This window comes from Temnothorax longispinosus, chromosome 10 (genome assembly GCF_030848805.1).
Source record: "Temnothorax longispinosus isolate EJ_2023e chromosome 10, Tlon_JGU_v1, whole genome shotgun sequence".
Classification (NCBI taxonomy): domain Eukaryota; kingdom Metazoa; phylum Arthropoda; class Insecta; order Hymenoptera; family Formicidae; genus Temnothorax; species Temnothorax longispinosus.
In genome coordinates this window covers 6,049,316-6,068,810 of record NC_092367.1, presented here as the reverse complement: position 1 = coordinate 6,068,810, position 19,495 = coordinate 6,049,316, and the positions used below count along the sequence as shown (strand labels likewise).

At 40.1% G+C, this 19,495-nt stretch overlaps 1 protein-coding gene and 1 long non-coding RNA gene across 2 annotated transcripts in view; one reads left to right on the top strand and one right to left on the bottom strand.

Annotated features, from left to right (window-relative positions):
• Positions 1-19,495, bottom strand: part of Dnr1 (defense repressor 1) — a 147,194-nt gene that overhangs the window by 67,966 nt on the left and 59,733 nt on the right. The window lies entirely within an intron of this gene.
• Positions 1-19,495, top strand: part of LOC139820678 (uncharacterized) — a 93,890-nt gene that overhangs the window by 69,624 nt on the left and 4,771 nt on the right. Inside the window, exon 2 of the long non-coding RNA XR_011734066.1 lies at positions 8,459-8,594. This is a non-coding gene — a long non-coding RNA (uncharacterized lncRNA). The remainder of the gene's footprint in view (positions 1-8,458; positions 8,595-19,495) is intronic.

Genomic DNA, 19,495 nt, shown 5'->3' with positions numbered 1-19,495 from the left:
TTTTCTTTGCCTCGTTATTTTACTTCCCTCTCGCGACCCTTAATCACTGGCTATTTATCTCCCGTAATTCGCGCGGCGTGCACGCGACACGAGACATCAAAAATGAGACTATGCTAATCCCGCAGCATTTATTAAACTCAAATCGGTATATGTTGTTATTATTTGCATATCTGTATTTGCATAAATATTCATGAAAAGGCTGAAAACGCGCTACATGTATTGCGTTATCGAGATGAAGATACGTGCATTTCGCTGTGCTTAAAAAACAAAAATTATGAATCATTTGCATATCTGTTTTGTACAAGTATATCCATAAAGATACGGTGGCTTTTTTTACACGAATAAAAAAAAAGGTAGTTAGATTTCGCTAGAGTGCATCGCTCTCTTTTTAACCGCGAGATATAAGTACTTTTTATGACATATTTGCAATGTACATACGCGAAGATATGAGTCCCTCCGGACTTTTTCAATATTCACGTAAGTGAAACGAAGTTTCAGCGGAAATTATGAAAATAAAGTGGCACACACGCAGCTTTCTGACGATGTACAACGAGACGTTAAGTACGTATACATGGCCGGTTTTAATCCTGTCGCCTTCCCCGCGTTATCAAAGACGTCATATTCGTTTACGTACAAAAGGCAGCCACCTTATAAACGTGCGCTTTGTCGCGCGTATCACGCTGAGAAATGTTATACCTGTGCCGGGGAAATTGAACGTGTCGCCAAGATTATAAGCGGCTACGTTGGAGCCCGCAAATGCCCTTTCTTCAGCGCCAAATTGAACGTTTCATAGGACGGGGTTCGTCCCGAGCTCGCCCGAGAGAGCCCCGCGTTTTTCTCCCGTTTATCTTTGACGTCGCGTAAAAGTTAAGTCTCATACATACAAATCGGGTTCCACCGCGCGACGCTCGCGCACACACGTGTGTAATATGATATTTCGCCGCCCCATCAACTTTACACTTTTATATAATTCATCCATTTAGTATACCGCATCGACCTTATCCATTCCGCTACGACCTTACGAATCATTCTACAGTTACTTTCATGTACTTCATTGAATAAGAAAATGTATTTATGTAAACCATCGTTATTTCCACGATACTATTGCAACAAAGAACTGCAAAGAAAGAAAATAGCTAAAACTAAGAATAGTGAAATTATATCTCGCTGAATTATGATCGATGTAATATTATTGAAGTACTGAATGATTAATATCGAGTGTCTCAAGATAATATTATAAAATAAAATTTTTTAGCCCATAAATAAGCAGTTTAATAAATTATATGGGAATTTCGAGCACATCTATCTGGTGTGGAAATGCAGAAATGTGTTGGGTGGATTTGGATTACGATAACTTGCACGTAATTAGGAGTAGCTTAAAGCAGCTTTGCCGCAAATTTATATGCATACATATATATGTCGACATCAGTAATAAAGCTGCCATATACGCGAGACATATCGATGCGTTGTCACTGAATGCGAATGCAATTATCGGAACTGGCAACAATAAAAGTGGCGGTCGCGGACGGTTGATGAGATCGACAATGACCGCCAATTTCGTCAAACAATGTGTCCGAATCACACGTGATTATGATGATTTGATGTCACATATGCGGCGGTTGCATTGATTAACGCTATACGCTCGTACTACTCGGCATGCGTGATTAATTTCATCAGAATCCGCAGTCGAAAATCCATTAAAGTAATAGATGACACATCTATAGGAAGTATATTTTAACAAATTCAAGGTTATAGTTATTTTATAAAGTACAGTTAGTTATAAGTTTATTTTACATACGCAATATTGCTAATATTGCCGAATGTCAGGATAAAAATTATGCTAAAAATTAAATTAAATATATCTGTCGCATAAAATATAAAATATAAAAAGCGTTTTGATATTTCACTGATGTAATTCCCCGAATACCAACATGGGACTGTTCGATAAAATGTATTTCCATATTTCAATGCAAATTCCTTCCAAAGCTGCAAATAAACTTAGCCTTAAATCAATGCCTGTAAATAGGATCTTCTCGATAAACTCAAAAACACGCGGCTTTGTACACGCGCATAGCGATGAGATTGTAATTGAACGCCGACCGGATGAAAATCAATATTGAAACGCGGAATAACGACAATCCGATACAAACAATGGGAATATTCTTTTAAAAGGAGGAGGAAAACTAACGCGCGTATACTTAAACAGATTTCCAATAAGCTATGTATTTTAATAATTTATCAAAAAACTGTATCAGGGAATTCGCTGTGTGATTATAGGTTTTTTTTCTGGAATAATAGAGGGGAAAGAATTCATTTAATAAAAATTCTTTTCCATGTCAACACATTCACCGTATAAAACTATATAAAAACGAAAAATACAGGTATATAATGGCACGGAATTACGCATCATGAAATATTTTAGATCGAAACTAAAAATTTTCCGATTCAAGCTGTCGATGAGCGTTTTTCGAAGAAATTTAATCGATGGGTCTTACTAAAAAAAGCTTTCGTAAAGCTCATGTTTACTTGACCTAAATAATCGGTCGACAATAGGGATCGATCTCCACGCTGCATCGCTTTTATCGGTCACAGATTTTCGATGTGATCACCATGGGTCTCTAACTGGAATAATCTCTTTTGAAGGGCTTAAGCCAATTTTCTCCAACACAGTCGTATTCAGTCCACAGATAGCCATATCCGGAGAGATTTTGCTCATTTGTGAAACAAAAAAGATTGGCTCTTTTTGTAACAAGCTCTTTCTTAAAAATCGCAATAACCTCTGTATGCTACATATATTCTCGAGAAAAATATGATATTATCCTCGACTCTCCTCCGAGCAGAGATATAAAAGCTTTCAAGTGGCTGCTTGTAACCTGATACAGCTGAAAAATCAGCCCGATATCAGTGGCAGTCAGAGCTCCAACTTGACTAAAACGAATCGTCTGTCCATCATCCGTCAGGAAAATAGAGCACTCGACGAATACAAGAGCCTCTGCTGTAGAGACAAGCTCGGGGCATCTACGGCGAAGGGAAAACCGGGTTACGCGACAATCGCCGGGCAATGAAACGTCGAGAAAACCGCGCGCGGAACGCGACGCGATAACCGAAAGAAACGCGGTTTTCATCTCGCGATTGATACTCGACGGTGTTATCCGACGCGGTCTCTTTCGCCGTCGATCGCGTGCCGTTCTTGCGAAAAGTCAAAAAATGCGACAGAAATGCGTGGCCGAGAGAACACGGTGGACGATTACAGAAAGGGTTGACGAGGGAGGGAAACGAGGGAGGAAAATAGCGTGCAAATGGAAAATTGTGATCGGACGATTCGACGACGCAGCGCGATGCACTCGAAACTACGAGGGTGCTCGTTCGTTCGTTTTAATGAAAGCAGTCGAATGGAAATTGCGATTGCGTTCCACTTCGGTAATTACAATTATTGCGCCGGACGTTAATTAGCTAGGCACGATTTTAATAACGTTTTTAATTAACCGCAGTCGCGCGACGAAGCACGAGTTGTCGTGTATGCGCGACATGCTTAGACCTAGAACAAAGCCTAAAACTAAAATGATAAAACTACATATACGTTTTGCTCTATTATTAACAATGTTTATTGTGTTTGCTCTATATTAATAGATTTATTGCGAGCAAATACCTAATAAATTGTGCAAAATTTTCTTTTCCGGGTCTTAAACTCCGTTAATCGCGACACGTGCATTTTCTGTATCTTTTTTACAATTCATATAAATAGAAATAAATATGTTTAAAAATGTATTGGAAATTTAATTAAAGAGACTTATGCAGTTTTATAATCTTTCACAAATTCCAAATAGTCATTTAATTATCCACTAATTTCAAGCTATTTCTGTATAACGACAAACGAGAGAGAACGCGTACGCTTTGTAATAATAATGCGGGATTTATACGCGTCCAGTAACATTGACGAATTAATCTCTCACGAGTAAAATTTCCGTGATTCGCAGTGCAGCGGTCGGAGTAGCGAAGCGGCCCCGGTATTAACGTGACTAATGAGTTTATTTAACTGCACGGCGACAATCGGGCGGGTGTTGTAATTCACGGGATATATCGAGTTTGAAGAGCGATCGCAATCACGTGATACGCCCTGTGGTGCATGCGTCCGTTTGTTTCCTCGCGTCGGTCGTAATCGCGAGCAGGTAATTTCCTGCCGCCACCGTCGCACGTCGTTCGCATTTCATAAGACGTATGTGTGCCGCGGATGTATAGCTCCGAATGTGTAACACGAACGGGAAGTTTCATGAAATTTATCGAACTAATTCCAGAGCACGGGAGTTAGATGCGTTACAACTGTTACAACTACAAGTATATCGCGCTCTCGCGTCTCTCTCGACGACAGTTTCTTTCAAATATTAAACGCATTGTGAAATGTACGTGAGAGATTTATAGAAAGAGATACTTTTTTCCTACTTAAATTATTTATAATAAAAATAATAATGAAATTTTTTTTAATTTAGCTGATTCACATATGCCTACAATTTTCAACATTAATACCGATGATTAACGTATTTCATCGTATATTTACAAAAAAAGGGATGAAAAGGGAAAATTAATTGATCAATTTCATCATTCACATATTGCAACACATGTCACTCAGAAAATCTCAGAAAATGTACCGTTATAAATTTGATAAGAAAATAAAAAACCAATCATTTTGACTGTTTTTATCGTCTAGCTAGTGTTAAGCGCTGGAGCTAGCCTAGAGGAATTGCCACAGTAAACACCTCAATCCATTCCTGCAGATACGGAAAAATTTGATCAACAGCGCGACAGCGATTTTGTCTCCCGGAATTCTTCAGTTTCAGTCTACAAATTCGTTATATTTGCAATTAAATTGTAACTTAATTCCGCAATTTCTCATTTTGATGTGCCGCGCCTGGACGAGAATGACCCGCGGCACGGTAAGTAAATCGGAAATGCAGAAACAAGCCGGATGAGAAATTTTGTTTTCCTTCTTATCCGCGAGCGTCCATTCCGCGTAATGCTCTCCCGCGGGAATGGGGGAGTCGAAGGGAGAAGGCGACGAGGAAAGAGAATGAAGGCAAGGGGGGGGGGACAATTGTAACCTACTTCCGTTCCTTTTGTCGTGCCGCTGCAACGTGCGCTTTCTCGGGCAAGAGGCATTTTCCACTTGCCGTTCCGCCGCGCCGGTCGGTCATGTATGCCCGCCTGGACCGCATGGGACCCTGTTTGACTTGCCCGTCCCGATTCAATTAACGATAAGTTATCCGTGATGGTAACCCGATGGAGAACCGAGTCCCTTTGAGCGTACAGCGGGGACCTCGCAAAAAAGAGTCGACGCCGAAACACACGAAACGGCGATGCGTGATGCGCATAGATATACATACGAGCGAAGTTCTTGGATGCTTACTCGATCTGACGAAAATCGAACACGATCGAAGCTGCAGCCATTTTCTATTATCATGGAATTTTCGTTCTCTTGGATCCTATTGCTTATATAAACGCGTTTTCATCCGATTCGACGACGTTACGCATCGCGGGGCTTTTTCGGAGCATCTCCGGGCTACTGTCTTCGACTTAACGTCTGAAATAGCGAGATAAGCGCGAAACAAGTATATCAGACTCTCTGCGTAAGAGAGCGCTTGTCGTATACTTCTATATATTTCTATCAGAAAAGAAAACAATACGAGACGTAAAATAACATTTTCTTCCTCGCAAAGATCTGACGGGGCTTCTCTCGACAGAACACCGAGGAAAAAAAAGACGTTACGTTAACGTACTACTATACTTTCATCTGTTATATCGTTATATGTACATACCTCACCGTGCGCGAATGTGCCGATACCATGTGGCGAGTCGTCTGAAAAAGGCATTTTTCTATCGGCTGCTCTTTAATACTTCAAAGGTTGAAACAATGAGAACAAAGAGCTTGCAAATGAGACGGAAATTGCAAAAGAAATTCAAGATGTAAAACCGAGATTTCAGTAAGAAAAATAACATTAGCATATTCTTATGCGGTATCAGGTAATTGAAATCAATGCCGTTGTTGAAATCGCCGCGATTATCTGATTAAAATGCATGGAATTTCAGAAATCTGTCCAATTTTCATTACAGTGATATATCTCTAAATGTATAGCCCTTCTCTACGATAAATTAAAATTGAAAAAAGTCGAGCGTTTAAAAAAAAACACAGTATCAATTGTAAATTCTAATGTCCATATGTGTGCGCAATATTTAAATATTGTTCTGTTTTCTGCAACCAAACTGCTGTCGCGGATACGACGGAACGGAAAAAGAGAAGAGTTGAAGCAGGACGTGTTGAATTGAATAGATTCAGTTCATATTTCCGACGAGAAGAGAAAAAGAGTGTTGCTTCTATCCGTTCATCCCCCGTCCTTGTCTTCGCGATAGAAGAGCGTTCCAGATATGTCTCGAAATATACTTTATAAAACGACCTCGTTGAAATGAATCGTTAAGTTCTTCGCCATCCCACCGACCTATCACGTACAATTTGAAACGCGACACTTTTCATTTGTGTAAATTGTCTAATAAATAATGATTGAGTGTCTAGGTAAGAGGCAGATGTGACATTGTTAAGTGACATTTTGTCAATAATGCAAAACCTAGTTTCGTCCAAAGATCAATGATATCGCCGACTGTCAATGCGATAAACTGTAATGTAACGGAGGAAATGACACTTTGTCAATAATGCTGTTAATGTAATATTGGCGTAACATATATTCTTTATGTTATTACCGCGGATATATGAATATCACTTAATACCTTTTAAGCGCGCGACCGACTGTGTCAATTACTTATCGCGCTAAATCTAAAATAAGTATTATTCGAACAAATATTTAGTTTGTTGTAACAAATAAAGATAATCATCCTGCGCATTGTACATTGCTTCAATAACAATAATTGAACTCGTTGTAAAAGTTCATATGACAGGAAACTATAAGAATCGGTATTCCTTGGAAAGAAGTAACTTGAAAGTATCGTCGCAACGAACACTTACAACTGTAATATGATGAGGGTAATGTAAATAGCGGAGTGTGCAATTTTTGAAAGAGATAAGAAAAGATCCTTCTCGCGTAGCAACGGGGCCATTAGGACGGCCATATTCGATGGCTATGTTATTTCGCGATATTAAGAGACGAGAGAAGAAACGAGAGAAGAGTACCGCAAAGAGATCCAACCTATTTCCATTTTCTTTGTCGTACGGACAGAACCGACGGTGCGCTTCTTCAAGGGCCATTTTCCGGCTATCCCGTCCGACGATTGCTCGCATGTGGGACGTGGAAACTCTCCTTTTACGTCGTCGTATTGCGGATACACGCTCGCATAAAGCTCACGGCTAGTGCTGATTTCGTGGTCGTTCTCCGGCGCGCGAGCAGGGGGAAAAGTTTCGGCTTGAAATTGCGCCGGGTACGAGTTGGTCGTTCCCCTGCAGCGGATCCATCGGCCTGAAAGTTTCAGGGTTGATGCGAACGGAAGGAGAACATATTTCGCGAACAAAGTGCGACCATAGGGGACGAAAATCGGAAGAGAGAACGTATAAAGTTTCTTTTTCCGTGTGTCCATCGAAAAGAGAGAGATCAATCTTGGTCCTTCGCCACTCTTAACGATTGTAAATTGAGGGGGAAGAGGTTACTTTCTAAGAAAGTTCGAGCTTTAAAAATTTGATTTACTATAGGAAAGATTCTTGGATCAAATTCGATATATTCAGTGTTTGCGCAAATTCGCGTACTTTCTGGTATATTTTGGCAAAAAATAGAATCCGAATCTTTCTGTCCTGGTTTCCTGAATCAATACTTTTACGTTTTTCATAAATTCGTAAAGCTTTCCAGAGCGACTGTAAAATAACAGAGTAACTAAAGTTCGTTTCAGTTTCCGGTAGTACGACACGATGTTGTATTGAAGTTCTATTATAAGAACCCGAGCACGAGACTTCTCTCTCTCAAGAGGACTCGCACGAAATTAGAAGCAACGAACTTTAATTAACACGCGATAGCATAAGCTTCACTGTGCATTCGCAACAGCCCTATCGCAGACTCTTATCGCAACTTCGCGATTTTCTTGAATAACATAAAAGGTTATAGGGAACCTGCTAGTTTAAGCGCCTTTAATAATTATAGATTAGGATTCATGTGTTATGTAGCAATTCCACAACATTACCGCTTCTTTCTTTTTTTATTTCGCTTTTGGATTTTTCTTCTTTGCCAATCGTTCTATCAAAAATTAATAAATAATATCATAATTACAAAATATTTGATAATTTATTCTCCTTCCACTCACTATTTTAAAGCACATCAGTCTTGATTGTAATTAATAAACAAATAAGAAATTTTAATTTTACCGTAATTTTATATTTGGAAAAAGTCGGCAATTTTTCGCGAGTTTACGGAGCCGGCGCTCGAAGAAGAGCGACAGCTGCACGTTTCATTTCTCTAATCCTATTTTCCAGAGCTGACGATAACGGATCGACACTTCATCCGGAGGAGGATGGGACCAATCACGAACCGTTCACTTCGCTTGGTTAATTTAATACCGTATTTTATCGCCCGTTTACTGCGTCGCTCATCAAGGGGTAGTATATTCTGGTACGTTGCGTAAGTCGTTCGCCGAGATTTAATTGCAATATTGGTAATAAAATTTACACTTCAATGGATCGAGAAACTGAAATTGCTGAAGACGATCTGATTGTCATTGAATTGTCACAAAGAAAAACCGCATCTCGAGTTTTCATTTAAAAAAAAAACATAAGTAACAGTGTAAATAGTAAAACACACAAAAATTAAAAAATGCCTTATATCTAATGTTGATCGTAATAATTATGAGAATAATATAAACATTGTTTAATAGTAATAAATGGTCTTCTACTATCATTAAAAATGTTGCAACTCGTCCCGTTTGTCACTAATTTTATTAACTATACGGTAAATCAAACCGTAGGTTTCGTTCCCAGATCATTCGCTCAATTGCGAAGTTACTAATTAAGGAGCCTTTTTGTCGGCGAATTACGTCAAGAACGTTTAGATGCTTCGTAAGGGCAAATTTTGGTTCGAACTCTCAACGGTCCCCTTCAGGGCGACCCGTGCCATTATGCTCGAGGTAACGACCATCACGGAATGTGCCCAATTTAACCGGCCGCTGTATTTCAACGACGGGGTACATGCACGTCCGCGTATACATGTACGTGTATGCGTAGATATATATCTATATCTATAAATGTGAGGGAGGAGCAGGAGAAGCTAAATCGGGGCGAGAAATTCCACTCGATTTCGAGGGAGAATTTCAGCTCTCGATTGCCAAGATCTTAGCACGAAATGGAAAACGAAGTAATTAATGACAAAAAGTACGAACTATGAAACCAATCCCTATTGAAGCAATTAAATTGTGTACCTTATTGAATACCAACCAATATATAGAACTATAGCTCCAACATCGAAAATCCTTTCTCCACAAATTCGTATTCTACATATAATTAGGTATATATAAGAGAGTAATTCTCGGTTTTCAAACTTTTCATGAAAATATCGTAACGCTAATAATCTTTGCCACGAGCGAGATATTAGCTGCGAGCGAGATTGAAGAGAGTTTTCATCGTTCGTGCAACGCGGTTTTTTTAACGAAAACTTTCTGTATATAAGAATCACTTTTACCATCTAGTTGCGCAGCTTCGTCGTTCTCCGAAGAATTTCAAGTTCTTCTCTCGCGTTCTCACAAATCGGCGGAGGGGAAAAAAAAGGGCAGCCGTACCGAGGCCAAGTTACCGAGGCGAAGCAACAGTTTCCATGAACGGAGTGCGAGCCAAACTTTAATACGCCAATTAAAAAGCGCGGATATTACATGTTCTCAATCGCAAATCGATACTTTTTTTACTGCGCTTAAGGCGGTCGAATAATTTTGAATCACTTTTATGTTTTAGAACCATCAATTTCAGAATATAAATACTTTGATATTAATATACCACAGGCCTTAGAGGGGGATATAAAATTTCAAAGGATTAATCACGAAAAACTGTCTCCTTTTGCAGCAATCGGGGCGGTGAAAAATTCGCGGCCTCGGAGGTGGGCGGCATACGCGAAACTCATTAAATTTATTAGACCGATATTTATGCGGCGTATTAAGTTCTCTGCCGCGCGATTTACGGCTCCCGATATAACGCACGGTCGAACGGATGTAATTTCGGAATATTAAATTTTCCCCGTCGACGTACGCATACGCCACCCCCACACGTAGGTATAACGTCAAATTTTCTATGGAATATGTCAGATGCTTTGCGCGGACGCGCAACTAATAAAAGCAGATTAAACGAGGCGCGTTGTTGGTCGATGGGGCGCTATTTTTAATCTCTTCAAGATGCACTCGACAGAGAGAGAGCTGATTTGACTTCGATCAATAACACGCGTTTCAATGCAACGAAAATTGTCTGTTATAGTTTGGAGGAAATTTAAACCGCCACTTTCATTTCCAGATCGTTCAAGATATAAGATTTTTCAAGATATTACGACTTTGTATAACAACAGCCGAACATAGATAAACCGCAGATAATTATTAAGTTAGATGCATATAATAAAACGGAGAAAAGTATAGAAGTATAGAAGCTTTGTAAATTACAATATCTTTCAACGCGTGATTCTAATCTAATTGTAAGAATAATTTTATATTTATCTAATTCAATTAATTAATTCGAAATAATTATACTGTCTCGTGACATATGTGTTGTATTATGATTATAATCGTACAACAATTTCGTCGACGCCGTTCGCGCGTTATATATTTCACAGTGAAAATTTTCCAGCGCAACGACTCCAGCGCGAGAAGCTATTTTCCAGCGGCGTATCACGGTGACTATAGGCGATTGTCCGGCGCAAGCTGCTCCTCAAGCGGGCCGTCCAATAAATCCATTCTATCTTGGGCGAGCACATTTTTCGTTGCGCCGCAGATTTCCGGACGCGGCGGGATAAGAACCGCCCCCGTTTTATCTCTCCTTCTTCGCGAACGATGAAAAATTAAGAAACTTCTATTCGTTCCCCGTCGTTGTTAATATCCAAACCTGACTTTTATTAAAATTATAAAGTTGCTCCGAATCCTAAATTTAGACGCGTCTTCCACGGAGAAAAGCTTGCTACTCGAATATCTTCTCGATAGACTCGTTCCTTCATTTTGCACGGCCACACATTTGTCCGTGTCGTTCGTCACAACGCGCGAAAAAAAAAACAGGAAAACCGCGTTTCTCCTTTCCTCGCGGAGGAGTCTAACAATAAGTGAATTAACGTCATCGCTCGACCACCTATATCGCGTCTTTTCTTTCGCGCGTATCCGGCCGCCGGATCCGCGAGAAAGCGTGCCCGAGCTCAAGGATCGGAAACGGCATCAAGAAAATGGCACGTCGAGAATACCGAGGGCTCCTTTGTCTCCCGCACCATTGTCGCACGGATCCTCTTTTTTCGTTAAAACCGCCGCGCCGTGACAGCACCGCTACCCCCGACACCGTCCTCCGGCACGGAAAGAATTTCCTTCTCGTCTCGTAAATGCCGACCATCGCTGTCGCTCGCCTTTCTATGCCCCTCGATTAATCCGGGCGTGCTTTCCGAGCTGCCGGTTCTTGTGCCGTTGAAATATGATGGTATTTTCGTATAGCGCGGATGACGCGGCCTTGTCATAAATTTCACCTTAAGTAGACTTTCTGAAAGACTGACGCGAAACGAACAGGAGAGCTATATCCTCATGCATTTTTCATGTTTTCCTTGTGTTTTTATGATCTAATAGGAAACGACGGTTTTTTTATATAAATAAACGTCAAATTCGAGTATCGTAAAAATTAACATTTAATTTGAATTTTATTTGTTTAACATTGCGTTTAAAGCATCGTCCTGCCTGAAGACCAATTCTTCCTGGAGGATGGAAACTCTCGAAAACTCAACGGTTTTCGTCCGTTCACGCTCGGCATCTTCTCCTACATTCGTTAAAATTCAACGTCCTTCAGTCCAGCACTGTCGAACCGATTCTCCTTCGTGCCTTTTTGATCCCCGGAAAAGGATTACGGTAATAAATATTTTCACGAGTATCCGACGACATTGTCCAATTTTTCTCATGAGTTTAAGTCGAAGGTGAAAAATATTTTAAACTGTTCTCGTTCGGAGTAAGAGTAATGTTTCGACTGGCAAAATGTCTTACATTGACGTAACGCCCATAGTAAACGTAAGAAGCCATCGATCCATCTATTTTACTCCATAAGCGCATTTTCAACAGGGTAAGTTTGTAATAATACATACCGTCCAACAAAGTGTACGTCCATTATTTACAGAATTTCAACGAAAAATATTATACAGGTAACACAAGATAAACTTTTTGCGATGAAAAATGCACGTACAGCGAGATTGTGGACACATTATAATTTCTAAAGCAAGTAATTTAGTCTTTATACAGTACAAATTATAGCATAAATTCGTCAGTTAACACGGATATAACAATAATACATCGCGCGTGAAAATTATGTAGCAACGCGGAAAATAATTTTAAGTTTTCCCAACGTCAGTTCGTTTTAATAAACATCCTCACAGAAAAATCAATATAATAAAGTGATAAAAAAGATAAGAGAATAGACCCCGAGATTGATTGAGTAGATAAATCGAAGAGGAAAAGAATGAATAAAGCTCAATGCAAAGACAAGTGCATAAAATTGCTTGATTCTGTAAAAAAGCGCGACAATCCAGACGGCTCATGGAAAATCCCAATAACTAATGCGGAGCAGCGGTGCGGCGTGCCAAGAAGGAACTATGTACCTATATGCATCTGGCACGCGCAGCAAACCTTGTATCGCGACAAGCATTTCTGAAATTTTCCGCGCGGTCGCGAAAATAAATAGATCACGACCGGTGAAAATGAATTCTCAAAACGTACGTTAAAAATAATTTTTCCCCGATGAGAAATTATTCTACTATGAGAAACGATTTTGAGCTTAATAAAAATGACCTGTAAAAAATGACGTTGGTCATTTGCGTATTATTTCGCGAGACCGTTCGTTAGGAATAGGAAATGCGACAAATCAATATAAATTGTTACAGTACAGTATATATTGCGAGACGAAGAAAAATAACAGGACGGCCCTTCGTTATCCACAATGCCGGGTTTTATTAATTTAACACTCGGGTGCACACGCAAAAAATACAGTTTTATCTTCATTTGAGAAACAACGAGTCCGCACCAAAAAAATAGAGGTAATTAACAATTCCGTCGCAATCATAAAAAATTGAAAAATAGCGTTTAAAAGGGATGACAATTGTAGTCGACTCCAGATAGATAGAAAAATAAATAAACGAAGAGAAAGAAAAATTGAAGAAGGAAAAACTATTTGATACATTATGGTATATCAATCATGAAGCAAATTATTCAACGCTAAACAGATTACTTGGAACTTTAAACGATTTATCATTATCATACGTAGCAAGACGAACAACTTTAACGAACAACTAGGGCGATCGATACTCAGTATTGCAAAAAACTATTGAATAAAAGATGAGATCGTTTATATTTCGTATAGAGTACATTATGATAAAAAGTCGAGCTATTATTGCGCTAATTGCGCGGGGAACAAAAGTAGCTAGCGAGAAGAAAAATAGAGAAGTAGAGCGACGACTACCGTGCCGGGACTATTTTTGCACGATTACGAAATAGAAGTCCGCGAGAGCAAAATCGCTAAGGGCGGTAGAGCGCGAGTTAACGGTTCGCGGGGTGCACACATCACGGTGCCCGGTTTTCTCTACTTCGCGAGTGCAACGAGCCGACAATCCCTTCCGATTGGCTGCATTTGCGCGGCTGCCGAACGGTTACTGGTGCATTCGTCACTGCGAGGTACGCGGACTCTCGTATCTCGCGAAAGAGGCTTTTCGAATTTGCACCGACAGCGAGCGTCACTCTCCAACGCGGCCGTCCATAAATAATACCCCCATATACGCCGTGTCATCGCGCTCTCTGCGTTCCGACACACGCGATAGGGCAGTCGTTGCCGTATATTATACGACGCTTAATTGGCATCGTTACAGTCGCTTTCCTCTGCCCTCGCGTTAAATTTTTCCCTACTAAATGCACACATTATTGCGCGTTTTTAGATTTGCATGGACATATAAAAAAGACATGTTAAAGCTACAAAATTTATCTAAAATCTAAAATATAATATAAATAAAATTGATGTATATAAAATAGTTAATATATTAAAAAAGTACAGATTAAATTCAACAAGTGGACGTTAAGAGAGTTCAAACGCGATTAGTTGTGCGTGAATTAACGTTACGTAACATTTAATTAATAATTTAATACAAATTATAAATCGTACGATTCGGCTTTACTTTGAGCCATCTTATTCAGCGAAAAGTTTAAATTAATTAAATTATTAAAAAGTTCATATCATGCGTTCGGGATTTTGTTTTTTCTTTCTTGTGCAGCGGATTTATTCGACTTTCCTGTATTGCGTAGAGATCTGTCGGTGGTATTACTCATTACATCGGATGGCTTTTGCATGCAGGGCGTGCACGCTGTTGATAAAGCGCCGCGAATGTTCAGAGACCGGCCGTCGTGATTATCGCTGAACAAAACCGTTTGTTAACCGGGTTGACCACCGAATTTGGGCAAGCGCCAACGGATATCAATAGCAATGCCAGACACGAATGAACTTTCTTCCCTGCGTGCGCGAACAATGAATATTTGCATGCGCGTGCTCGAAAATTGAATTAAACTGATGGTGAGAGAGGCCGGTCGCGGCCGGATGTATTATACGTGTATTATGCGAACATGCTCGATAATCGCGCGCAGACACAAGGCATGTAGCGATAACAAAGCTGCGACAGCTAATGACATGTAATTTAGCGCGCTGATTAGAACGGAATATATTATGTTATTGCACCTGCGCCTAAATCGAGAAGCATACGGTTACACGGAAACCACACAGTTGAGCTCACATTGCAGTTAAATAAGCTGTTATAAAAGCTAAAATCAAAGAACCAAACGCTTCTGTGTTGAGATCAAGAGAGAGGCTTTTAAAGTTCGGTTTAAAAGTGATAATGTGCTTCGCGTCGCGAAAGTACTCTTAGTAGTTGAGTATCAGATTAAAATTCTGTTCAAAGAAGATCGACTTAAAGTCAAACCAACAAAGTTTCGTTATTTGCTTGGAATTTAATCGAATAATAATTTTAAATTTTCGATCCGCGCATCTCAGAGATGACTATCGATGCACGCCGGGGTTTGCTTTACGCGATATTTATTTACCATTTAATGAAAATATACGGTTTTTCTGTTAATGTAAATTTTAGTCGGATGGACGGAACCGCTTGAGGAAAAAATTTCGAGGGGAGAAAGAATACGTTGTATCGAGTAGATAAGACGTTAATGGCGCAAATCAAAGTTTCAATGACAGAATGCAACAATAAGCCGGCTACATATTTAAACGCGAGCTAAAGTGTTTCGGTGCCGGCACGAGGGGAGAACGGCGCTCAATAATGGAAGTTCGACCTGTAGTTTCGCCATTGCGGCGAATGAATTGCATATTTGCACTGTAATACTATGTAATACCGCCGGATACCAAGTTTGTTCGAAAACTGTCGCGTTATATCCTGGTCACGTAGCGCGAGAGCCTTGAGAGTTTTGCCCCTTCCGCTCCTTTCCAGCCGCCGGAGCCGAGCTATCGCACGTCATCTACCCTACTTCGCGAAATCCACGAATTTTCGAAGCTGTGCTCGACGCCACGGCAAATTGCTAAGAGTGCGCGGGAGCCTCCGAAATTGCGCGCACGTCGATAAGTCGTTGACAAACACCAATTTTGCATGAATAAGCATCGTGATTTACTTTCGGATTATCCTGGCGCCGAGCGCGCGCAGCTTCGACAAGCATACTTCCACGTCTCGCACACTGAACGCTAATCACTATCTAATTAACGGCAATGTATAATTATTAATTCATGCTGAAATAAATTAAGCTCACTGGCACATATCGATTTTGCAGATTCTATTGTGCGATCGTATGCTTTATCCGATAAGCAAAGATTATAAATATAGCGTGGAAATTTCGGCTTAACATTTCGCGTTTCACGTCGACATAATGATAAATTTATATTAATTGCAACGAGACGTGATCAATAAACCTATTAGCGGCATACAGACGAGTCGTCTAAATGATTGACACGCGATACAAGAGCAAGATCAGCTGTAACGAAACCAATCGCTATCGACCGCGATAAAGCCAATGGCAGTGATCGACATTAATGGAGGCAGTAAGACGGTAATCGATAAGTCAGAGCTGAATGACATAATCCGTCCGCGATCACGTTACAGGTAGCTCGATCGAGCTCTCGCCTCGGCGCTACAGTGCAGGAAAGTGAAGTTTATACGTGGCGTATATAAGAAGCGCGATTTAAACCCCCCTGTCCGTCCAATTCGTCCACGCGCGGCTCTAAAACGAGTTTCTAATCCACCACCTCCAACTCGTTCGTCTGTTCTTGCAACGACCGCATCTCGCCTGCATACGACGCAACGCAAACGGCCTCGATTACCGGGGATTGTTCTTCTCCCGACGAGATGAGGTCATTTTACACACGTAGCAGCACTGTTACATGAGAGCATTTACCCAAGAACTTCGTTTTTGTCAATCTTACATATGTCCATGCGCAAGTTATCTACCCTGTGCAAAACATGCACTCGCTTCGCCATCGTGCAGCCGCTTGCTAATTAAGGCAACGAGAAAAATTCCAACTCCAGGAACATCTCAAAGAGAGTATCAGAGCTAGGACGTGAGAAAGCGATGTGGTATGCGCTTGAAACTTGAAACACGTCGAGGGAAAAGCCTCGGGTTCCTCATCAATTACGCCTGCGACGCACTCGTGAGAAAATAATCATTTTTAGTTAAATGGGATACCGATCGCGTTGATAAGGCAGCAGAATAGGCGACATTTGACGTCTAATGGAAAACGCAAAGTTAGAAAATGTAATCGTTAAAAGTTAAATCCATCCAGTCTCTCACTGGAGGAACGTTCGAGCGAGATGAGGAAGAGGCGGAAATAAAAGTGAAGTATGTGAACGAACCGACCCGGTTTCGATCACGCCCTGCTTAATTTCTCGCGGCAACGGCCGGCAATTAACACCTTTGTCCCGCCGATCGGATCGCCCCGGAACTCTTATCCCGGTTTAATTGAATTAATGTAGACGACAGCGCCCCGTCCCCCGCACCTGCTCGCCTACACTTTGCGCTTTGTTCCCCGACAGGTGTACTACACACGCGGAAGCGCCTTCGTTGCGAGATATCGCCCGAAGGCCCATGAGACCGAGGTCGAGTGTGCACAACGTGCGCCTGATGAAATTCAATTTGTACGACGTTTAGAGAGGGGGACCGTCGATCGCGGCGCGCGACGCCGACGTCTCGCAATCTCTCCGGCACACGAGCCTGGTGCGCACGATCGCTGCATAATTAATTTAAAGCGGCAAAAATTGCACCGCGGGGAATCGAGACCGTGCGCGCGGCTATGCGACGCGGTTATTAATCGCTCTCATTGAGGGGACCACGGAGAAGCGCGTGAATGCCCGTTATGTATAATGTTACCCGCTTCCCGCATACACGTTTATCGCGTATACCAGGCTACATTTGCGCCGACCGCGCCACAGTTATCGATGTGGGTCCATTAGGTAGATTAAAACACTATGCGGACGCCATACGTCAAGCGACCGGCGGAGTCGTGTCTCGTGACGTTTGAAATTCTCTGGAAGAATGGTTACGCGAGTCGGGGAAGATGGTATTCATCGCGGGAAGATTAATCGATCGATTGGATTGCGTCGCGAATTCATTTGGCAACGAATCGACAGATAAGATGGATGTAACTTCGCTCTACTCCCCGTCTGTTCTTTTCCTACCCCATCCAATCTTCACTTTCGCAAACTCCGCCCGATATCTCGATCTTCGTGACGACCGACGAAACGGTGCTCGGCACGGGACGACGTGGTCCTCGAGGTCGGATGATATAATCGTGACAGAATCCGTATAATTATCTGCCGTAAATCTCGCCCGCTCCGGGAAACGCGTCTGCGAATCGCTCCCGTTCGCGATTTAAAATTACGAAAAGGACGAAACCCTTGTCATTTAAGTGCAACGCCAAGAACTCTTTCGAAGGTCAGCGCATTGCCTAAATGAAATATATATTTGTTACAAACGGGCGACGCGTGTATGTATGTGGTGGCTTTGTAACATTGCCAAGAATGGCATTTCTATGCTACTGATGATGCGTAACACGGAACACGCCTGGAATTCTCCATCATTTTGCGCGATTGAATAAAAATACCATTATGCGTTCCCGCTAATTAAAGGCCGCTTGAATTAATGAACAAAGGGACTCGTGTTCTATTTATTTTCCATAAAATGCCGCGGTAAAAGTGTAATATTTCAAAAATGTATCCTATTTCACCATTGGAGGAATAATCGCTGTTATATAAGATGATATAGTTATTCGATGTTGTTCATTATATGGCGTAATTAATTCTGTTATCTGATTTTTCAATTTTTATTCTTGGGAAATTATTAACAACATATTGAGATAGTGTTATGTAACGTATAATAATAATATAAAATAATTAAATTACAAAGTATCTTTGTCGAGAAATGCTTGTACACTAATTAAAATAAAGATATAAGGTAATACGCGTGTGTATATGTATATTATATACAATCTTTCTAAAAAATTTTATTTATATTATTATTTTTTAAGTTTTATTGAATGCTTTTTATTAAAACAAATATCTTATACCATAAAATATCTTATAAATATGCATTTTCCGAAATCAAAATTTTGAATATTTAATTGAAATAATACTGAACTTTACAAACACATGTTTATAACACATTTTGCTGAACAACATTAAAACTTGTATATTATTTAAATTGTTAATTTAATTCAATTAGCTTTTATAACGTCGTTAAATATTCATACATGAGAAATCATCAAAATAAACTGTCTTCTTGTTAAAAATAGTATATTCAATAAATAACAAGAAACGGAATTTTATTCATTCTGTTATTGATAGCTTATTAGTTAATATGCTTCATCGTATTTCTGATGATAACATATATTTCGTTACATTTCTGATAAAAGATGCTATTGATGAAAAATAAAAAATATAGAAAAGTAATAAAAGGAACAAATAAATTATTCGTATAACGCGATTATGATCTAGAAATATTTTTCTGTTGTGCACAATAACTATTTCTTACACAAAGAATCGAGCCAATGAAAGAAATTTCATAAAAAGAAAAATTAAAGAATTCCATCAAAGTACGTCGAAATAAACTAATGATTTACTTTAAAAATAATAATTGCGGTAATAAAATAGATAAGAGTAATAAAATTATTTTTTAATAATCTTTATACAATAATTAATGTCTAAAGAACGTTGTTGTTCACGAGGTTTTCTCGTTGACAGCGGCTATTCTTTACATGAAGATCCGAAAAAGAAAAGAAGAA